This window comes from Leopardus geoffroyi, chromosome X (genome assembly GCF_018350155.1).
Source record: "Leopardus geoffroyi isolate Oge1 chromosome X, O.geoffroyi_Oge1_pat1.0, whole genome shotgun sequence".
Lineage (NCBI taxonomy): Eukaryota > Metazoa > Chordata > Mammalia > Carnivora > Felidae > Leopardus > Leopardus geoffroyi.
In genome coordinates, this window is record NC_059343.1 from 103,706,488 (window position 1) to 103,731,074 (window position 24,587).

General features: G+C 36.1%; 1 pseudogene; it reads right to left on the reverse strand.

Moving 5' to 3' along the window:
- Nucleotides 1-1,031: 1,031 nt before the first annotated feature.
- LOC123594443 overlaps nucleotides 1,032-24,587 on the reverse strand; it is a 66,123-nt pseudogene continuing 42,567 nt past the window's right edge.

Here is a 24,587-nt window from a genome sequence, read left to right on the forward strand (position 1 = left end):
CCATTGCTATGTATGATCATATTTTTAAAATAATATTTTTAGTGAATATATACATTCTCACAAAGATATAATTAACCCCTTTCACATTCATTACACTTCATTTAAATCCTTTAAAATATGGACCTCTTTGGATTTGTACAGGACAAAGTTGAAAAGTACTCTTGGATTCTATTTTTGTATCCTTAGCATTGGATACTTCAATGCAATTTTAGAAGACTAGCAAATGGATGAGTAAGGATTACCCATGTGATTATTTGGCTCATTAGAACAAAGGAAAATGCATGGGTTGTCTCCAGCACATTTTACTATGAACTAAATATAGCTCTTAGATTATCAGAATATCAGCTGAAACGAGATCAACAATTCTTATACTTTAGTCCTTCTTCCTTGGATTATTGACAACTAACATACAATACATTTTCCTGTCAGTCTAGTCCACATCCTTCATGTGATTTTTGTTAACATTCTATTGTCAGGTTGAATTTGTGGGTGCTGCCTGTGTTCAAATAGTGTATAAAGAAGAAAGTGAAAACCACCTGAAATTCCATTATTTGGTGGCAACACTTTGAATATTTGGTGGACTTCTCCTTATATATGTATGAATATGTATCTATGTAAAACAGAACCAATATAACACTGTGTATAGAGTTTAAGCATTAAATCATATGCACTTTTCATGTCATTAGCTATTGAATTTAAACGTCATTTTCAGAGTTGCTTTTTTCATTGAAAAATAACTGTGATACAATGTATTGATTTCAGGTGTACAACATAGAGATTTGGTATTTATATACATTATGAAATGATTACCACAGTAAGTCTAGTTACCATCTGACACTGTACAAAGTTGTTACAATATTGTTGACTATATCCCTTATGCTCTACATTACATCCCCATATCTGATTTATTTCATAACTGGAAGATTGTACCTCTTAATCCCTTTCTTTGCCCAACCCCTCACTTCCCTGAGGCAACTATCAGTTTGCTCTCTCTTTTTTTTTTCAACATCCAAAATCTTTTTAATAACAAGTCAAGGTCTGGGGTTCATTTTTGTAACCCTGCTGGCCCTGTGGCCTCTGGTGTGCTCAAACTTCCAGCCCTCCGGCCGCACGTAGGGTTTGGTGTGGCTGTGCAGGTTTCCTGAGGCTTTGCCAAACCACTCGGCCCTTGCGTGGACCAGAGAGCAAGACTGTGCCACACAGCCCTTGGGGGAGTCCAGGGCCAACAACTGGTCAGAGGTGAGGATCTTGCCTCCAGCTTTGAGGATGTGGATCCAGGCATGGCGGCTCACCGGCAGCACGTACACCTTCAGTTTGGGCACCTCCTGGACATGCACATCCTTGCAACCACAGCTGTTTTGTCTTCACAGCCAGGCAGCTTCATCTTCAGGATTATCCGGTAAAGGGACAGAAGTGGCCGGCTGGTGTGACTCATGAACAACCTCTTCAACACAACTTAGTTAAAGGAGGAGTCGGTTGGTCTGGCCAGAAACCTGTACAGCTTGACCACAGTCTCATAGAAGTCCTCGATCTGGGGCTCCTTTCGCGGAAACCTTTGGGTCCTTGTTTTGGCAGATGTCGACTCCCACTATGGCGCCTCCTGCTCAACCAGTTCCCGAAAGAGAGAAGCATTTTGTTCTCTTTCAGAGTTGCATTTTAATGGTAACATAGAACCATGGAATAAATAAAAGACTAAATCTAAAATTAGGTTAGGCATATTCATTTGTGTTCACTAGTCTGTAGTTCCTATCTCAGAAAGCTTTCTTGAGTACTAAGTAACTTAATACATAATCGACACTTAGAACAGTGTCTAACATATAGCAAGTGCTCAATTAATATTGGCTATTATTATTCAAAAGATTTTTGGTCTCTCTATATTAGCAAAAATTACTAATGGCTCCGATAAGCAGATGACATTACATTTCTCCTGGTTTCTCTCATTAAAGCAGCAAAGTTGAATATTAATGAGTATAGAGAATTATGTTGTCATGCATGTTAGTCTGGAAAATATAAATTCATCTCATAAAAAAGTCAAAGGATCAAAGAAGGTTTTTACTGTTAATTGGAAACAAAGTGTCATTGGTGTCCTGATTTAAAGGGCACTCAATTATGATTAGCTAATAAAAAAAGAATAAAGAAATAAAGAAAAATAGTTAAGGTGAAAGTGAAGTTATTATTAGCCCTTAGTTCACTAAAATCTTTTCCTCATAGCCCTTGGCACCAAATAAAATTAAATATAGAAAAGTTTCATAATTCATGATGACATTCTCAGTGTTAAGACATTTTTAGATAAAAAATGCATTACTGAAAGCATACTTCAAAATTATTAGATGCAATATTTTTATAGCCAAAAGCACTTAAATTTTAAGAATTGAACAACTGGAGGACTTGATACTATTTATGGATTTAGAAAGATTTAGTCACTTTCATAAGTTAAAATTCTTTCTGTAAGCCACCTGTTCTTTCTCTCTCTTTAGAAATGGATTTGTTAAAAATATCTCAGGATTCTGACTATTCTCTAGTCTAAGGAAACCACATCAAGAGCAAAGTAGGATATTTTTCTTAATTATTGGTAAAGACTTTGGACAGGTTCATGGACAGACAGTTCACTAATTTGTTACACTCTTCTAGTAACATTTGAAAAAATCGTCTGAAAAATCTCAGAATAGACACTGCCTAAAATAAAACCAAGCAACTGACCTAAGTTCAGTGAAGTACTGAGAATATATACTACCTTAAACTTTAGCTTAATGAGTCCCTTAATTAGGGAGGATATAATCTAAGGTGCTAAAAAGTCATGTGGCTGAGTATTTGAATTATTGTATGTTTACATCAATTGAACTAGAAGCTATAATTATCAATTAGGGAAAGTCCAAATTAAAAGTTCTTCTGAGGAAGTATTAATGACATGCTTTCTTTATGTGTTTTAGACACATTTATTCACACACAGTTATTCATTTCCAGAAATAAGAAACAGTAAATGAACCACTAAAAAAGATAATTGTTTAAAAATGTAGTATTGTCCAAAAACAACAAATAACAGTCTCTGCTTACATACAGTCTTTCTCCACACAGTATATTTCGTTTTAAGTACATCTAATATATTTTGAAGTGTAACCTTTTATTTAGTCCATTATTGTAATTTACCATTAAAATAAAACTCTGAAAATGATGTTTACAAAGAATCATAAAGTACATGGGAAAATGCATAAGAGATGCAATGTATGAGGAAAAAAAGGAAAGTGACATACAGCTGTATATAGAATATTAGCTGTAAACCTTGTTGTTTTCTCAATTTTTTTACAATAAGCATATATTATTTTTAAAGTCAGAAAGCATATTTATCCAATGGAATTCTACTCAATAACCAAATTATGGTTGGATAATTACAACACCCAACCAGTTTGTTTGTCTAATGATTCTACAAAAGTATAATTTATCATTTCAGCATTTCATATCATGGAACCCAACTTAGAAAATAATTCATTACCTACTCTTTTATATATTGATGATGATAATCAAGGCAGAAGCCCTTTATAAAATACATTTTTAGCCTTTAGCATGACAGGTTAAACAGAAGGAAGACTTTTTTTGCTTTGTAGAGTTATTAGCTGAAACCATCAACAGTTATAAATAAGCAAGCAACATCTTGTCAAGCTGCCCATGACCTTTGATATGTTATCACATACCAAACATTGACTGGGTTTACAAAGATATACGTTAAACATTCTGCTTCCCATTGACTAAAATATATTCATTGTACATTTCATTTTACTTCACAATTTTTGAAAATCCAGTTTAATAGTTTTTTTTACATTATAATACTTAGTTATTTTTTCCTATATTATAAAACCTTACATAATATAGGATTTATTTAACTTTTTATTCCTCCTTCTGGATGAGCTCTGCTGGCATTTTATTACTCTTTCACCAGGGCCATGTATAGCTTTTTTCCATATATCTCACAGGTAAAACAAAAGTTCTATTTAAGAAAAAAAAAAAAAAGACTGGCTTGCGCAGTTGTGGGATTTAATTGATTGATTGATAAGAAAATCTATCTGGGGATTGCCTTGAAAAGTCAGAAGTTTCAGTATGGATTTAGACATCCTAAACTCCATTTTCAAGACAACACCTTGGAAACAATCAGTAGAATCAAGTAAATCATTATGAAAATTATAGTAATTGTGTTTTCCAGGCCTGGGTGTTTTCTTTTAATGAATTATGAGAGCAAAGCCTATTACATTATTAACCAGGAAAATAATTAAACAGTATTTTTTAAGAAGAGAAAATAGAAATCAAACCAATTTTAAGAGCACATCAATAAAAAGAACAGAGTTTGGAGCAATATATTACAAATGAACAGAATTTAGGATGTTTGTAGTTCTTTTTTGATTTAAACAGGCATTAGTTTACTTTCTAAATCCAATTTGTATTTACACACATTCACAAGAATTGTAAAATATGAAAAAGTGAAACTAGAATTTTGCATATATAAAGACACTTTTCAGATTATGATTCCAAGAAGGGGGTAGAGTGCGTATAACACTCTTGGAAAACTGTACTAACAATTTAGTAATTTGAGTAGACCCTGGCCTCAACAAACATGAAGTTAATGATTCTGCACACTCATTTATCACTTACTGAAGTTCTCTTTTCATGACATTTATGTGATTCCTAGGTATAAATTAGTTTTCTTTTTTTTTTAATTTTTTTTTAACATTTTTATTTATTTTTGAGACAGAGAGAGACAGAGCATGAATGGGGGACGGGCAGAGAGAGAAGGAGACACAGAATCGGAAGCAGGCTCCAGGCTCTGAGCCATCAGCCCAGAGCCCGACGCGGGGCTCAAACTCACGGACCGTGAGATCGTGACCTAAGCTGAAGTCGGACGCTCAACCGACTGAGCCACCCAGGTGCCCCTAGTTTTCTTATTTTTAGTTTTTAATAGATATTTCTCTGATATCTGATATTTAGCACTTTATGTATCATATTTTCAGCTCTAATTGCATTTACCAGTATACTAAAATTACACTGGCTTTGAATAAAAATACTATGTGAAAAATATGTACTACAACAATAACTATGACTTCAGAGAAAAATATGTACTACAACAACAATTGTGACTTCAGAGAAGTTAATCTTAGGGAAATGGCAGATGGTCTGTCTTCAATAATCCTTTAAGAACTCCAGGTGGGACCACATGTAGGTGTGATGAAAAAATCAATAAAAGTTCACTGTTAAGTATCTCATGTGTTCAATTCTATCTTGGGACATAAGAGGGGTAAGACCAGAGTGGAGTGGATATTGAAAACTCAGGAAACTGTCAATGTCCTCAAGATATTTACAATAGACTTGGATAAAATAGTTAATGAATGATATAAGAACCAAATTCAATGATCAATGTGAGGTACAGAGATTGATATATCATGAAGCTACTAAAACGTAAGCTTCAGAGACAGTTACTAGAATGGATGCTTTACAAGGTCCTGGGGGGGATAGTTTGCCAGGGCTGCTATAGCAAAATACCACAGACTGATGACCTAAACAAAAGAAATGTATTTTCTTAGAATTCTGGAGGATAGAAGTCTGAAATCAAAGTGTCAGCAGGTCTGGTTTCTTCTTCTCTTTTTTTTTAAGTACCATTTTTCTCTTTTCTTATTTATTTATTTATTTATTTATTTATTTATTTATTTATTTATTTTTGAGGGAGATGGTAAAAGGAGAGGGAGAGAGAGAATCTCAAGCGGGCTCCACACCCAGCGCTGAGTCCAAAGCGGGGCTCAATCTCACGACCGTGAGATAAGGATCAAAAGTCAGATGCTTAAACTGACTGAACCACCCAAGCACCCTAGGTCTGGTTTCTTCTGAGGCAGCTCTCCTTGTAGATAACCATCTTCTTCCTGTGTTTTCATATAGTATGTGTCTTTGTCCTAATCTCTTCTTTTTACAAAGATTCCAACCATATAACCTCATTTTTACTTCATAATTTATTTAAAGACCTTATCTCTAAATACAGTCAGACACACTTCAGCCCATAATACTATGCCCTCTGGCCACCCACATTTATGTCCTTACCACATGCAATTTATATTCACCCCATCCCAAGAGCTACAAAAGTCTGAACATATTCCAATATCAATTCTAATTCCAAAGTCTTATCTAAATCTCATCTAATTCAGATATGGCTTAGACTCCAGGTTTGATGCATTCTGAGGCTAAGTCCTCTCCAGCTGTGAAGCTGTGAAACCAAACAAGTTATCTGCTTCCACAATACATTAGTGGGACAGGCATAGGATAGACATTCCCATTCCAAAAGGAAGAAATTGAAAACAATAAAAGGATTATGAGTTACCAGCGAGTCCAAAACCTAGCAGGTTAATGCCATTAGATTTTAATAATTATTATTCAGGATTAATCCTCTTTGGTTTTGATGCTCTCCCTCCTGCTCCAGCAGTGTGACAGTCACACTCCCTTGGCTCTGGGAGGTGGCCCTGCCCCCTCGACTCTGGATGTTTGCCTGACTCTTCTGGAATGGGGAAGAAGAAGGCTCTGTCCTCAGGCTTGTGTCTCCAGGGCCAAGGTAGCAGAGGCAGCTCTACTGACCTTGAACTTTCAGGGTAATTCTTCCCTTTACTTGAAACATAAAGCTTGTTTGCAGACAGATAGCTCTATTGGACCATCTTGTAGAATTCCAGAAGTCAGACAGCCTTCTTTCATCTGTGGTATCACTGAAGTCCAAAATCAACTCTGGGACAGCTTGATTCCAGACTTCTGGTTATGAAATATAATTAAATATTGCTATTTATTCACTTCTGGTCAGAGATTTTTTTTGTTCCCAACTAAATGATAAGTGATGAAATGTGGAACGAAGAAAGGAGCAAGCTTCCGTATCAGCTATCATATTAGCAAATACTTTGTCTAGAAGGGTTAAGCATGTTTGTTGGTATAGAATTGTAAATAATGAGTTTTGGTTGAAATGAAAATTTCGGCTCTTTGGTACCCTCACTTGAAAGTTGTGCAGTCTCCATTGGTATTCTCCTCAAGGTTCATGCCATGCAGCTGTCTAATAGGGAAAAGCATTTTAAAATGATTTCTTTCTGATACTTACAGAACAGAACCCTTGTATTAGTATCTTTGTATGAGTTCTAATTTTCCATTTCACAGCAGCCAGTTTTATGTCATGTGGGGAACAAATTCAGGGTCATTCTTTTTAAATTTGAGACAGTTATCTGTACTGTTTAAGTAAAATGTAAACTGTGTGGGTGCTTTAGAGTGGTTGTCAATATTGACTAAATTGACAGAACAATTACTCAACTTTCTACTTCATTTGCCTTTGTACACATAGCCACAACTCAACTGGCTCAGTTAACTTACTCGGAGGAATTCATTTTCTATGAAAAGCTAAATTCTAACATGATACAATTTAATAATAGAGTGGAAATCTTGAGAGTGGGCAAACTTTCGAAGTAAGAATAACATTAAATTTGGTACTCAGATACTTGAGGGCAATTGTGGGTTAGGTTCATTTTAACAATTTCAATGACTCAGGCAGATTTATTCATTCAACAAACTTTCATTGAGACTTCCTATGTGCTTTTCACAGTGTTACATCTAGGGACACAATTTAAAATGTCAAGTCTCAGCCTTCAACAAATTCACAATCCACTGGGAAAATTAGACAAGAAGAGATAATTATGCACAGTATTGTAAGTGCAGTCAGTAGTAGGGTTGTAGAAAATAGTGTTTCAAGAAAATTAATGTGGTTGCATTATGTAAAGTGCACTTGAGTTAAGGATATCAAATTAGTAGTATAAAGTAGGTACTATTACTGTTCCTATTCTCTAAATAAGGAAACTTCAGAGAGATTCAGTAATAGTCTGGGATCACCAGATTATTCATTACTGTGTTCATTCATCAGAAACTTCTCTATGAGCCATGAATAGAGCAGCAATCAAGACAGACTGGACCCTGCCTTAAGGATCTTATAAGAGACCCAGAAGTGCTGTGGTAATTCAGAGAAAGAGATAATAGTACTGTATTTAGAATTGTAGTGGGGGCAATGGACATAAATACTAAAATTATACATTAAAAGGCTCCTGGGTGGCTCAATCAGTTAAGTGTCCAACTTCAGCTCAGGTCATGATTTTGCAGTTGGCAAGTTGGAGCCCTAGTCGGGCTGTGTGCTGACAGCTCAGAGCCTGGACCCTGCTTCCTGTGTCTCCCTCTCTCTCTGCCTCTCCCTGGCTTGCGCTCTGTCCTTCTTTTTCTCTCTTAAAAATAAATAAACATTTAAAAATAATAATAATAACATTAAATTAAACATTAAAGAACAGAGCTGAGAGTCAAGCTGGGTTTATCCCACTTCTCTATAAGAGGTAGCTCTCCCACATTCTGGCAGCGAGTTTATGGTCAGTGAGAAGGGCTTTGTTGATGCTTATATATATATGGGACTGCAGGACTCGTTGAGTTATATTGTCTGAGTGGGCATTTACTTTAGTATATGTGCTGCCGAAGCGAGCACGAGTGGGCATTTACTTTAAAATACTTTAGGACTGCGGCGCCTGGGTGGTTCAGTTGGTTGAGTGCTGACTTCGCTCAGGTCATGATCTCGGGGTTTGTGAGTTCTAGCCACATTGGGCTCTCTGCTGTCAGCGCATAGCCCACTTTGGATCCTCTGTACCCCTCTCTTTCTCGCTCCTCCCTAGCTCACTCTCTCTCTCTCTCTCTCTCTCTCACTCAAAAATAAATAAAACTTTAAAATACTTTAGGACTGTATAAGCAGTATGAGATGAGTAAGAGAAAAAATAATTCTAATTAAATTCCTAGGGGTGACTAATTACCATTTGAAGAGTTTTTATCTATAGCAACACTTGGAGGCTAGATAATTAACAGGTGAAGTATCTTAAATGAAACCATCACCTTAGGATTTTGTGATTTGTACAAGTAATGTTAAAAATAATTTTGATTGGAAAACATATCAGTGCTAAGATATTTGATTGGTTTGGAATAGTGTGAGAAGATTAACCTCCTTCATATGAGTGAGATGTTGAAAAATTGGAAAGCCCAAAAGTATGTTCCATGCACAACACATCTGTAGCTTATTGACCCTGCATCTCCACTTCACTGAAAATTTTACCACCTAGTATGACTACAAGGCTTCCACATCCTGCCATGTAGGGTGGAAGAATGCAACTGCATTTGTTTCAGAGTGAGCCTTTCATACAAGGTGGATCTGAGGATACAGAAAAGAACTTTTAAAAAATTGATAAATAGGTTGCTAAGAAACATTAGTACCTTAGGTGGAATTTGGTCTGAGAATTGCTTTCTCCTGGTAGTAGGCTTCAGGGTTGAAGATAGGTAGCCTCTATTTATTTTCTAATTGTTGGAGGCTGCTGATATTTACCAGAAAAACCTGACATTCACAGAGTTGCCAAAAGAGCTTAGGTCTATTTGTTACAAAGGGTAATTCATTTCCAAAGGGGAACTAGGATCAATAGTTCCCCAAATATCAAACTATCCATGATTAGAATATTGGGGATCAGTGGGAGGAAAAGAATTGATGGTGTTGAGCGTAGCTCAGTAGGCTTGCTAATTTCTATCGGTTCTATCCTCTGGGTTAAGACAGAGCAACAGTACACTGCCTTTTCTCCTGAATGCTTCATAAACATAGTGAAAGTTCATTATTTCAATTCAACTAATACTCATTCTATTTCCTACTCAGGGCATTTGGTCATTAACCTAAATATTATTCAACACTGATTGCATGTTGAAATTGAGTGATATGGACCTCTAACTTCTAATTGGTTGCAGACTTTAATTAGTACTTTTCATAGCATTGCAAATTTTACTTTTAGTTTTACAATGGTTTCTAGATCTCTCTCCCCCATCATTTGTCTTGCAATTTAACCTTTTCTTTCTATATTGCAATTCTGGAAATTGTATAATCCTAAATCTCAAGCTAATAATTAACTGTTACATTGTTCAATCTAAATATTTATTCTTTTATCCAGGAAGCTACCTTTCTTCTCAGCTTATGGAAGGGGTAGCCCTTAGATAGAGGGCTTTAGCACTCTCCTTTTAATTCTTATTATCTTAAATCTTTCATTCATGGCAATTATGATTGCCTCAACACAAAAGAAGTCTTCTCTCATTCTTTGGCTCTGAGATACAGTAATATCCTATTTCCCCTACCTTTCTATAGCTCATATTCTTCTCCCTCTCTGTGAATGTTTTCCTTGGCCATCTTCTGGTCTCATGTTTTGTAACTCTGCTGAACTACTCCCTCTTTAGGCCAGTCTCATCACTTTCTGTAGTTTCATCAAAGAGATTCATAAAGTAAATAGGTAGCACATAATGATTAGTTGAATGCTGGGAGCTGTAGGGGAGGAAAAATAATTTCCCCTCTACCTTTCTAAGCTTTTGGCTGAGACTCCATGTAATAAAAGATGAAGAAGAAAAAGAAATGGAAGTTTAATAGTATGTATACCTCATCTATAAATGGAAGATACTCAGGAAAACTGAGTAATTCCCTGAAACAGCCCAAGCTGCCACCTTAAATACCATCTCCAGCTAAAGACAAAAGAAGATGTTGGGAGGTGGGGAAGACAGTTATGGGAGGTTATCAAGAAAAGCACAGTAAACAAGAGTATAATTGTTATACAGATTTAGGTCATTACTTTCTCCATTAATAAGTTTCTAGAGATTAAATCATTATTCTCTTTCTGTTATAGAGAGGGAGACACTCTTGCAAATGAAGATTTTTCTTATACATCTGACCCTCGAAAAACATAGGTTTGAACTTCATGGGTCCACTTATACGTGGATTGTTTAAAGTAGTGTTGTAAATGCATTTTGTCTTCCTAATGACTTTCTTAACACTTTTTTCCTCTAGCTTACTTTATTATAAGAGTACAGTACATAATACATATACAAAACATGTGTTAATTGACTGTTTATGTTATTGGTAAGTCTTCAGTCAATAGTAGGCCACAGTAGTTAAGTTTTTGAGGAGTCAAAAGTTATACATGGAGTTTTTTAAAGTTTATTTTGAGAGAGAGAGAGAGAGAGAGAGAGAGAGAGAGAGAGAGAGAGAATGAGAGGGTATGACTAGGGCAGGGGCAGAGAGAGAGGGAGTTAGAGAATTCCAAGCAGGTTTCTCACTGTCAGTGCAGAGCCCAATGCGGGGTGGAACCCATGAACCCTGAGATCATGGACTGAGCCAAATTCAAGAGTTGGAAGCTCAACTGACAAGCCGCCCAGGTGCCCCTATACAGGGGTTTTTGACTGCAGGTTGGTACCCTTAACTTCTGCATTGTTCAAAGGTCAACTATAAATGCAAATGTTCCTTACAAAAAGGTAACTTCTACTTGGTTTTTGGAGTTTCTTAATAATAACCAGCTAAGATAATACTCATAACAAAGAGGCATATTTGGGAGTGGCAAATTCTATTCTCCTTCAGAGCCACATTGAAAGAGGAATTAGATATAGTGCTTAGGCTTCAAATCTGCTATTCCTTTTAAAAATTTTTTTTAATGTTTATTTATTTTTAAGAGAGAGAGAGACAGATTGCGAGCTGGGGAGGGGCAGAGAGAGAGGGAGACACAGAATCTGAAGCACGCCCCAGGCTCCGAGCTGTCAGCACAGAGTCTGATGTGGGGCTCAACTGACAAACTGCAAGATCATGACCTGAGCCGAAGTCAGACTCTTAACAGACTGAGTCACCCAGGTGCCCCCAAATCTGATATTCCTGAGACATATTAGTACCATCAATAAAATGGAAACTATAACAATTAACACCACTCAAATACAAAATATTATAAGAGAATATTATGAAAAAGTATATGGTAATAAATGGGACATCCTAAAAGAAATGGATAAATTCCTAGAATCATACAGTCTTCCAAAATTGAATCAGGAAGAAACAGAAAATCTGAATAGACTGATTACTAGTAACAAGATTGAATCAGTAATTTAAAAACTCACAAGAAATGAAAGTCTAGAACCAGAAGCCTCTACAGGTGAATTCTATCAAACATTTAAAGAGTTAATATGTAATCTTCTCAATTCCAAAAAAAACCAAAAAACAAAACAGAATAAGAAGGAAAACTTCCAAATGTTTCCTATGAGGCCAGCATTATCCTGATACCATAACAAGGCAGACACTACAAAAAAAGAAAACTACAAGCCACTATGCCTGATGAACACAGATGCAAAAATTTTGAACAAATAAATCAAGTGGGATTTACTCCCAGGGATGCATGGAAGTTCAATACCCTCATATCAATCAATGTGATACATAACATTAACAATATGAAAGATAAAAACTATATGATCATCTAAGTAGATGCAGAAAAAATATTTGACAAAATTCAACATCAATTTATGGTAAAAATTCTGAACAAGGTGGATTTAGAGGGAACATATCTCAACATAAAAAAGTCCCTATTTGAAAAGCCCACAGCTAACATTATATGCAATGGTGAAAAACTGACAACTTTTCCTTTAAGATCAAGAACAACAAGGATATCCCCTCTCTCCACTTTTATTCAACATAATACTGGAAGTCTCAGCTGCAACCAGCAGACAAAAAATAAATTAATTAATTAAAAAAAATAAAAAGCATTGAAATTGGTAAGGAAGAAGTAAAACTGTCACTATTTACAAATGACAGAGATGACATGATACTATTTTTTGAAAACCTAAAGATCCTACCAAAAAACTATTAGAATTAATAAATGGATTCAGTAAAGTCACAGGATACAAAATTACACAGAAATTGGTTCGATTTATATATGCTAATAATGAAGTAGCAGAAAGAGAAATTAAGAAAACAACTCCATTTACGATAGCACCAAAAATAATAAAACACCTATGAATAAATTTAACCAAGGAGGTAAAAGTCTTGTACTCTGAAAACTGTAAGACATCGATGAAAGAAATTGAAGGCAACACAAACAAATGGAAGGATATAACATGTTCATGGATTGGAAGAATTAATATTATTAAAAAGTCCATACTATCAAAAGAAATCTAAATATTCAATTCAATCACTACTAAAATATCAATAGTATTTTTCAAATAACTAGAACAAATAATCCTAAAATTTGTATGGAACCATAAAAGACCCTGAATTAAAGACCCTGAAGTGCCAAAGCAATCTTAAGAAAAAAGAACAAAACTGGAGGTATCACAATCCTAGATTTCAAGATATAGGACAAACTGTAGTAATCAAAAACAGTCTGGTACTGGCACAAAAACAGACACATAGATCAGTAAAATAGAATAGAGAATCCAGAAATAAACCCACGATTAATCAATCTTCAACAAAGGAGGCAAGAATATGCAGTGGGAAAAAGACAGTCTCTTCAAAAAATGGTGTTGGGAAAACTGGACAACAACATTCAAATGAATGAAATTAAACCACTTTCTCATACCACACACAAAAGTAAACTCGGAATGGATTAAGGACCTAAGTGTGAGACCTGAAATCACAAAAATCCCAGACAGTAACTTCTCTGACATTGGCTGGAGAAACTTTTTTTTTCTAGATAGGTCTCCTGAGGCAAGGGAAACAAAAGCAAAAATAAACTATTTAGACTTCATCAAAATAAAATCTTCTGCTCAGTGAAGGAAACAATCAACAAAACTAAGAGGCAACCTATGGAATGGGAGATGATATTTGCAAATGACATATCCTATAAAGGGTTAGTTTCCAAAACATATAAAGAACTTATGAAACTCAACACCTAAAAAAAACAACAACATAATCCAATTAAGAATAGGCAGAAGATATGAACAGACAGTTCTCCAAAGAAGGCATACAGAAGGCCAACAGACACATGAAAAGAAAGATTCTCAACATCACTCATCATCAGGGAAATGCAAATCAAAACTGCAATGAAATATCACCTCATACCTGTCAGAATGACTAAAATCAACAACATAAGAAACAGCAGGTATTGGTGAGGATGCAAGTGCAAAGGAACACTTGTGCACTGCTGGTGGGAATGCAAACTGCTGCAGCCACTCTGGAAAACAATATGGAGGTTCCTCAAAAAGTTAAAAATAGAACTACCCTCCTACAACTCAGCAATTACATTACTGGGTATTTACCCAAAGAATATAAGAACAGTAATCCAAAGGGATACATGCACCCCTATGTTTATAGTAGCATTATTTATAATAGCAAAGATATGGAAGCAGCCCAAGTGTCTATATACTGATGAATGGATAAAGAAGATGTGATATCTATATCTATATATCTATATTATCTATTTATCATATCTATCTATATGATAGATATGATATCATATCTATCTATATGATAAATAGATAATATAGATATATATGAATAGTATTCAGCCATAAAAAAGAATGAAATCTTGCCATTTGCAATGACATGGATGGAGCTAGAGAGTATTATGATAAGTGAAATAAGTCAGTCAGGAGAAGACAAATATCACATGATTTCACTCATGTGGAATTTAAGAAACAAAACAAACAAGCAATGAGGTTGGGGGGGGGGCGGCGGGAAGTGACAAACCAAGAAACAGACTCTTAATTGTAGAGAACAAACTGATGGTTACCAGAGGGGACATTGGCAGGGGGAATGGGTTAAATAGGTGGCGAGGATTAAAGAGTGCATGTATTGTGATGAGCACTGGTTGATGTATGAAATTATTGAATCACTATATTGTACAACTGAAATTAATATAACACTGTATGTTAAGTAACTGGAATTAAAATAAAAACTTACAAAAAAACAACCAAATAACCTAATTAAAAAATGGGCAGAAACCTGAATAGACAAATTGCATATGATTTCACTTATATGTGCAGTGTAAAAAACAAAACAAATGAACAACTCCTCCTTCACCCCAAAGAACAGACTCAAATAAACAGAATAAAATACAAGAGAATAAACTGGTGGTTGCCAGAGGGGAGGGAGGTGGGGGGATGGGGGAAATAGGTGGAAAAAAAAGGCAATTAGAAGAGCTGGTATAGTAGGGAACCAGAGTAAATGGATAATTTCGTAGATGATATTTGATAGTTATTGGAATAGAAGTGAAAACAAACTTCCTGCAGGCATACAGCTTAACAGGATCAAGAAGCAAGGATGTCAATATTAACATCACTGCTCAGGGAAATTCTTGCCTAGGAAGCTAAGGTTGAAAAAATTTATTGTTTGTTTCAGGAACTTTCTGAGAAGTTATCTATCTAAAGAGTAAGCTGGCTCAGCTAGTTGCCCTTCTCAAGACAAGATGTTACTCATCAGGGTAAATATCCCCATTCTCAGATTGCTAGATCACTCAGTGAGAAAATTGCTCACTTAATCAAATGATTACTCAACAAGACTTACTTTAAAACTCCTGCCTTGCTGGGGCGCCTGGGTGGCTCAGTCGGTTAAGCGTCTGACTTCGGCTCAGTTCATGATCTCGCAGTTCATGAGTTCCATGCTGATGCCTCGGAGCCTGTTTCAGATTCCATGTCTCCCTCTCTCTCTGCCCCTCCCCTGCTCATGCTCTGTCGCTAAAAAATAAATGTTAAAAAAAAAAAACAAACCTCTTGCCTTGCGGTATACACCAATATATACATTTAAAAATCTATATCACATATTTTGTTCAATTCTAATCAGGTCCCTACTTTGAAAGAGGTACCTTAAACCAAACTCTCAAATTTTATAAACATCTGCCTTTGCCTTTCCCCTTCCAAGATACTACTAAGACCTTGCGAAGGTAGTATTTCCACTTACTACAACAAGTAACACATTCTGCTTTGTTTCACTAACAGATTTTTGTTGGTGGTATTTTTTTAAGTTTATGTATTTATTTGAGAGAAAGTGAGAGAGCAAGCAAGGGGGCAGCAGAGAGAGAGGGAGAGAGAGAGAGAATACCAAGCAAGTTCTGCACTGTTAGGCGCCCCCATTGGTGGTCTTTTTTTGAGTCAGCAGTCATAGATGTGATAGTTAAAATAATGAGAATAAGGGGCTTCTGGATGGCTCAGTCGGTTAAAGCTGCTGACTTCAGCTCTGTCATGATCTCATGGTTGGTGAGCTCTTGCCCTGCGTTGGGCTCTGTGCTGACAGCACAGAGCCTGGAGCCTCCTTTGAGTTCTGTGTCTCCCTCTCTCTCTGCCCCTCCCTCACTCACACTCTGTTTCTCTCTCTCTCTCTCTCAAAAATAAATAAACATTAAATTAAAAAAAAATAATGAGAATAAATGAAATTTTTAATGAATATACGTGGCATTAGACTAGAAAAGGGCCAAGGAGAACATTCAGAGAGTGAGAGGAAGAAGATGAGCTAGAGAAGACCACACATAACTACAAGAAATATGATTGTGTCATCTATCAGATCCAAGCAAGGAGAGGGTACTTTCTTAATGGGTTGATCATAAGTGTCATGTATTAAAAGTTTAGAATAGTAAGGATTAACAGGAGACTTACAAAATTGTAAGGTTTTCCTAGAAAACCTCAAATAGAACAGCTAGGCACGGAATGAATATATGGTTATTAAATGTGACCAATGGGTCTATACTAAATCTAAATGAATTTGAGAAAAGAAAGTGAAAATATGCTACCATAGATGAACGGAGCCCCCAAACCAAATTTGGCTTAGTGAAGCTTCCAGTCGAATGGAACATTCATGATATTAGAGAAATGATATAATGGTTTGAATTATTTTGCCCAGAGTTCAGCAAACCTTTCTGTAAAGGGCTTCCCTATCTCTGTTGCAACTCTGTTATCATTGTAAAGTCAAGGAAGCAGCAAATACATAAACATTTGGGAGTGAGTGGATGTGTTCCAAAAAAATTTTATTCACAAAATTAGATTGCATGGTGGATTTGGTTCATGGGCTGCAGTTTGAAGACCACTGATTTATACTAAGGAAATGTTATGAAACAAAAGAAGTATTTGGCAAGCCAAAATATATACACTATTTGTAGACATTAAATAAATGCACTAGAATTGAGCAACTAACTACTGAAAATGTTTATGAAGAGTACCTGAAATTCAGTGTCTGAAGGCAATTTTTTATTTCTCTCAAAAAAAAAAAATTGTAGGGCTGAGGCTGGTATCTGAACTGCATGCATTTTGATTGCCATATTGGATCATTCTACACTGAAATAAGTAGGAAGTGTAACACCATATTTTGCATTAAATGTATGCTACCCAATTAACAGTCTTTGTCAATTTAGAATTTTAATCAATGCATGCTGCTTTGCTATTCAAATCTTTTAAAAATTAGAATAGAAAAAGTTAAGGTAATTACTACAAATTAACAAGATACTTAGATTAATCCAGTGAACACTTGTAAATTCACGTTCAGACTTAAATAATATTAATCCCCAAAAGAAGTTTGGATAGCATTACTATTCTAAAAAGGGAGGTAAATGGGGGGAAAAGGAGATTGCAATGGGTGTTCCTTGTACAGCTCAACTATAGAATTAACAATTTACTTTGTAATGAATTTTAATTTTGATAATATATGAACTATGCAAGTTTCATAAACTAGGTGCTTGCAAATAATGTGGTTGCGATATCAATATTAATGTCAAAGCAGAATTAAATAAAGATACTTAGTAGTAAAATCATAAAAAGTGCTGTCAGGACGACTTTCTCATTTAATTATGAAAGTGCACTATTACAACTTTGTGCATGCCTTTGATTTACTGCAGATCACACTGTTTTGATTATTTAATCACCTGCTGGTATTTCTTATACTTTATTTTAACTTTGGATTAGGAAAAACCCCCAAATTTAAAATATATTACATTGCAAAATATAGGCTAAGTGCTTTACATTGCAACACCACATTTAGTCCTTACACCAAATCCTGTGAGGTAAGGACTATTATTATTCCCATGCTACAGATAAGAAAAGTAAAGCACAAAAAAATTATGTAACTTTCTAGTAGTAATAGAACTTTTAAGTGGCAGAACAGAAACTTGACCAAGTTCTATTTGTCTCAAGATCCCAATCTCTTAAGTGCCCTAATGTAACACCTCTAAAAATTTTTTTTAACATTTATTCATTTTTGAGAGACAGAGAGACAGAGCATGAGTGAGGAAGGGGCAGAGAGAAGGAGACACAGAATTGGAAGCAGGCTTCAGGCTCTGAGTTGTCAGCACAGAACCAGACACGGGGCTTGAACTCACAAACTGCGAGATCATGACCTGAGCTGAAGTCGGACACTCAACCGACTGAGCCACCCAGGCGCCCCAATATGTCACCTTTAAATAAGACTAATTGGAGGTGGGTGTGGGGAGTGCAGCAATACAGCTAGTTAATGAAGTATTCATCACATGCCAGGTTTTAGTGCTGTACTGGATACGACAGGAAATTCTCATTTGATAACAATTAAAATATTATGTAATATGTATACCCTGTGTACTATGAGACCCTTTTGTAAGTATAGTTAATACAAACCTTCTACTGGATTCATCATTTCAACAAAATGGAATAGGATATATCAAGAAATCAGGAGTATGTCTATGAACCGTTGCATCAGACTCTGAATTCTTTGAGAGTAGGGACTAGGATCTTGTTTACCTTTGTATCTCCAATGCTAAATGTGGGGCCAGTCATAAAACAGAAAATACTGGAGGTCAAGGGGAACCAGTAGTTGACCAACCACTTACCATTGTATTATCTTGGGTCAATAATAACCCGCAAATCTCAGTTTTATTATTTCTAAAATATAGTTGGCTGCTGGATAATTATAAAATTTGAAAAAAATACACTTTTTTGAGGTTTATTTTTATTTATTTTGAGAGAGAGGGCAGGCAGGGGAGAGACAGAGAGAGAGGGAAAGAGAGAGAATCCCAAACATGCTCACACTGTCAGCGCAGAGCACAATGTGGGGCTTGAACTCACGAACAGTGAGATCATGACCTGAGCTGAAATCAAGAGAAGGATGCTTAATTGCCTCAACCACCCAGATGCCCTAGTTTTTTTTTTTCTTTATGAGGCTTGCCATCTAACGTATGGAAGGCACACCTGTAATGATACTTATCTTACCTTGCTCACAGAATTGATATGGTCATGAGTTACTGTATGTATTTGACACATTACAAATACTCTACAAAGATTAACATTGTAATTTCAATTATTTAAAGTTGTCATCCATCTATTAGTCTGGTTTATTTTGGTTGCAGGAGATAGAAATCTAACTCCAACTAGCTTAGGAGGAAAATGAATGTATCAAAATTATATAAGATAATTCCCTGAATCCAGAAAAGAAGAAACAAAACTGCAAGAACAATATAGCTCTAGGAAGCTCAGATATGTTAAGTAGGGTCTCAATGCCATGGGTCTCTTTTTTTCCTCCTGCCCCTCTCTCCCTTTGGCTTAAGAATTAGTTCTTCCCAGGCTTCTTTACTTGGTAGAGAAAATAGCTTCTGACACCTCTAGAGTCATATCCTCATACTTGTTTTGATAACTATATAGTTCCTTGACTAGAGGTAAGAGAGACATTTCACCACAACCTATAGCTGAAAAATCCTGAGGAAATACTTTGCTTGCATGCAAGGATGGGATGTCCATCCTGTGCAAATCAATGAGGTCATACAATTGGGTTGCTATAATGGTTTCAGCCTGGGTCATGTGTTCATTCATTTTTATAAGAAATGGGCTTGGGAAAATATCTTGAGTAGACAAAGGCAACAATTTCTACAATACCATAGCTTCATTTGTTCATTTTCCTCTGCTCATGCCCATGCTCCAATGTGCCATTGGATTTGATTTACAAAACTCACCTCCACACACAAAAGTATTCAGAATTTCACGATGGTGACAGCAGAGCATTATATCAAGTGTGGGGCCCCTTTTGGGATCAAGCAACTTTACTACATGGGTTTTATGCACATAAAGTCTATCTTGCTTGCTTGTTCACTTTGGGAAATAGGTCCTTGCTTACTCTTTGAACATGTAGTTGCTCAAAAGTGTTCAGAAATTGTTGGAAAAAAGAACTGAAAAAAATTCCTAGATTTGGGTTTACTCATGCACATGTGCTTGTATACACATACACATATACACACCCCCCCACATTCCTGAAACAAAAATGTCATTAAATAATACTGAATTTTGCAATATATTCCTTTCTTTTTATTTATTTTTAATGTGTTATTTATTTTTGAGAGAGAGAGAGAGAGAGAGAGCACAAGCAGGGAAGGGGCAGAAAGGGAAGGAGATAGAGGATCTGAAGTCGGCTCTGCACTGACAGTAGAGAGCCTGATGCGGGGCTCAAACTCACGAGCCACAAAATCATGACCTGAGCCAAAGTTAGACACTCAACCAGCTGAGCCATCCAGGTGCCCCCATTCTTTTCTTTTTAAAAATGTTGGTCCTCATCTAATAAAGGAATACAATTTCCTTGAAATGCGACCAACTCATTCTGGTTTGCCTGGGACTTTCCAGTCCTGTGTCCCCTCACTTCTGGCAAAAGCCGGATGTGTAGTCATCTTGTCTCCATGTCTCTTTTCTATGTCATTAATTCCCCTTCTTTGCCTTGATTTATTTTCAACCTAAGCGATCTATTTCTGTGAAACCCTTTCTGATACTTCCATCCTGAGGTAAGTGCTCCTTCTTCTCTGCTCCAATAGAGTGCTGGGTATAACTTTCACAGAATTTACCCCATTGCTCCCTTGGTTGTTTCTCCCATTGGACAAGAGATCCTTAGGGCATGAGGTGAGTTTTTTTTTTTAATCTCCATTTTCTTTGTGCCTAACATAGTGCTGGGTACATAAAGAGTAATCAATAAACACTTATTGAAAAGGAAAATGAAGCACCGGATCTAAAATTGCTCTTAATCATGAGGCTTGGGAAACTGAACTAACCACGAATGGTCAATAATCCTTTGCTTAGTTAGAAAATCAGCTTGGACAGTCACAGCTTCCTTCAGAAATACTAAACAAATTGACCCACCCTCCAAATGTTGGGGATGAGTTCAATTAATTCCTTATTTACTAGATTCCTTATATCACCCTAGCCATCTTTCACCTAATGAGATGTGTGTTCTTTAATCTGGATATAAGAAATCCATTAAAGTCAGCAAACGATCTTCTATTGTTTTGATATCAAGTTTCCATATCATTGGACATAGTTGTAGAACTGTGATGTTACTGAAAAGTCAACACTGTTATCTTCATATTACACAATAAGACTTTTTCCTAACCATGTTGATGTCACTGAAAGTTGAGTTTGAAGGATAGAGATAAAAGATTAAAGTTTGGATTTAGACTCAGTGAAAGAAAAATAAAGTTTTGCTTAAAAATTGCCTGCCTAATGTTGACATAAAGCTGATGGATATAATCAATTTATCTAGTGTCATGAAAACATCTAGGTTGAAAGGCTTTGATTTTAGTAAGAAAAAGAAATAGTGAATGTCTTGCTTTACACCAAGGAATTCAGCTTTATGCACTGAAATGCATGATTTCATAGGCTACGAGTTGGTTTAAAGACAGACTATAAAAGTATTATTTTAGATTTCAAAATTGTTATTATTTATGCTATTGAAAAAATTTTTAAATACATTATATGAAGAGCTGTTTGTACAATCCTGATGCAATATAGAAATTTGCAATGGTCACCTTCTCTTAAATATTTCTAATGTTATACTCTAAGTTAGTTTTTACTAGACTATTGCAATGACTTTTGATACTGTGAAAAATAAGCCCACTGCCCCAATCAAAGGAGGGATGCAGACTTGGAGCACAGTGAAGCTAAGCTTCAATCGCTTTTCTTGCAAGAGTGGGTGTCTGATGGACAGGCACACTCAGGGCAGTTACAGCAGGCAATTTATCTCCTAGTGTGAAGTCCCTCCCCTGATTCCTCATTGGCTGAGTACTACAGAGATTACAGCCTTACTGGGAAGTCATCTATGCCCATGGAAGACCGAAAAAGTAGTCTGATTCGAACAAACATACATTCCTCGAGGTGACTCAGAGACTTCAGATCTTTGGCTCATGCTCACTGCAAAGCCCGGGAAAAATAAACCTACGAAATGGAGAGGGGAAGAAGGACCAGGAAGTGAAGTGTCTAAGGGTTTGGGACTCCATTGGTGGGAGGAGGAGTTGATACATATTTCCAATAGGTTGTAAACCTATTGGTAACCATACAGCACAGCTTTTATTTGGTATTTTTGAAAATGAATCATCTCACTTCTCATACTAACTTCCTGGAGTTAGGCCAAGCTTCATAGGTTTGTTGGGAAAATAAGTAAAGTTATGCACCATAAACGGCTGATGGGACTAACATAAACTCTAGTTCCTAGCTTAGAGACTCCTCTTTCAGGTTCTTCTTCCTGCCCTGCTTGCCGTGCATGCCAAATTACTACTAACATGAAATGCGGAAGTAACAGACAATAAATAGTCCCCTGTGCTTATGCTCAGGACTCAGATCTCTGGAGAAGGATCTTCTCTGAGCCTGCTGGTGTAAAATAAAACTCCGATCCACCAGGATCTCTGAGTGTTGCTTGGTTTTTCCACCAGCAATCCAGCTTGGTTCCATAACAGGTTAAGGACATAATCCTCCCCAGACTGTTCTCATTTCAAACATCAACCATCTGCTTGGGGGTTCCCAGGTCATGCACACTTCTGATCAATTGGCCATAAATTCAGGCTTTCCCACTACCCCCATCAAGTTCAATAAATTCACTAAAATGGCTCACAAAACTCAAGAAAGTACCACTTATGATTATAGCTTTATAATAATAAAAAGTATAAGATCCAAGACCAGCCAAAAGCAGAGACATATATGGAAAGAACTGGGAGGGTCCCAGATATGAAGCTTCCAGCTTCCTTTCCCAGTGGAGTCAAGATGCATCATCTTCCTGGCACATTTACATGTAACAATATATACAGAGTATTGTTAACCAGGGAAGCTTCAGTGTCCAGACTTTTTATTGGAGTTTCATCATATAGGCATGATTAATTAAATCATTGGTTATTTAATGGCACTCAACCTCCAGCTTCCTTTCCCTCCCCAGAGGTAACATGACCTGAATCCTTAAACATCTAATCACATAGTTTTTCTGTCATGGCCATCTTCTAACCTAAGTCATCTCAGTTAGCTCAAACTATATAGGAACCCACCACGAGTCACCTTATTAGCATAAACTCTCAGAGTCTAGTATGAATAACAAAGACATTCTTATCACTTGGGAAATTCCGAGAATTTAGAAGTTACCTCCCAGGAACTAAGGACAAAGGCCAACCAAATTTTTTGTTAAGCAACTACTCATTGATAAATTGGGAGCTATTAAGATTTCTTCTGTGCTTACAGACTAGCATTCTTTATCTACGAAGTACACACACTTTGTTTTATATGTACCAAACAGAATACACCAAAAGGAAAACATTTTATACATAAGCTGTTGCAAAACACATTGATCTATTTTTTTTTTTTTGAGTGCAGAAATAAGTCCAGGGAATAAGGATTTGGGGCCACTAAAGCTTTGTTCTTAGGAGTGTCTTTCTTTTATTGTATAACTTTCAGAACAGCAAAACAGCTTCCTGAGTGCTTCACATTGTTTTATATGTGTAATATCATTTAAGGTCTTGACATACATATGGAATATGCAACTACTAAAATTGCATGGTTATAGCATTTTCCTTTTTTTGGGGGGGGTTCCATCTTCTCTCTGCATGTGTATTTATTTCTTCAGTTTCTTTCATACGTTACGGGAGGAAAAATATTTTTTCCTTTACTCTTCTAAGTTACTTGGCTGAGACTCCCCTGTTCTAAAAGACAGATTAACGAGAGAAAAACAAGTGTAATAGCATGTATAACTCATGTATACATGGAAGATATCCAGAAAAAATGAGAAACATCCCAAAATGGCAGAAGCCATAACCTTAAATACCATCTCCACCTACAGACTAAAGAAAGTGTTAGAGGGTGGGAAAGCCAGTTATAAGAGGCTATCAGAAAAAGTACAGTAAACAAGGAATGACTGTTATGCAGATTTAGGTCATTGTCTTCTCCATTGATGTGTGTTTCTAGAGACTTACAGGAGGAAGACACCCTTACAAATGGAGATTTTTCATTATAAATATAAATGTTCTTTACAAAAGGGTAACTTCTACTTTGTTTTTAGAGCTTCTCCTGTATCTGCTATTTCTTAAAAATAACCAGTTTGTGGAATTTAAAAGTATGGCATAGAGAATATAGTCCATAATGTAATAATGTTGTATGGTGACAAGTCGTGACCACACTTATCAAGGTAAACATTGAGTAATGTATAGAATTGTCAAATCACTGTGTTGTAAAACCGAAACTAATATAACATTGTATGTCAACTATACTTCAATTAAAAAAAGATAACCAGTTTAAAGTAATCCTTTAGCCAAAGAAGCATATTTTGGGATGGCAAATTCTGCTTCCCTTCAGTAACTTGGTTAATCTCAGAGATTTTGGAGTCAGACTACCTAGGTTCAAATTCCTGCTCTTCCATTAACTAGCTGCATGACATTGGGCAAGTTATGTGGCCTTTCTATGTCTCAGTTTTTTTCATCTAAAAAACAAATAATAGTAATATTTACCTCACAGGTTGTAGTAAGGATCCAAATAATATAATAAATAAATAAATA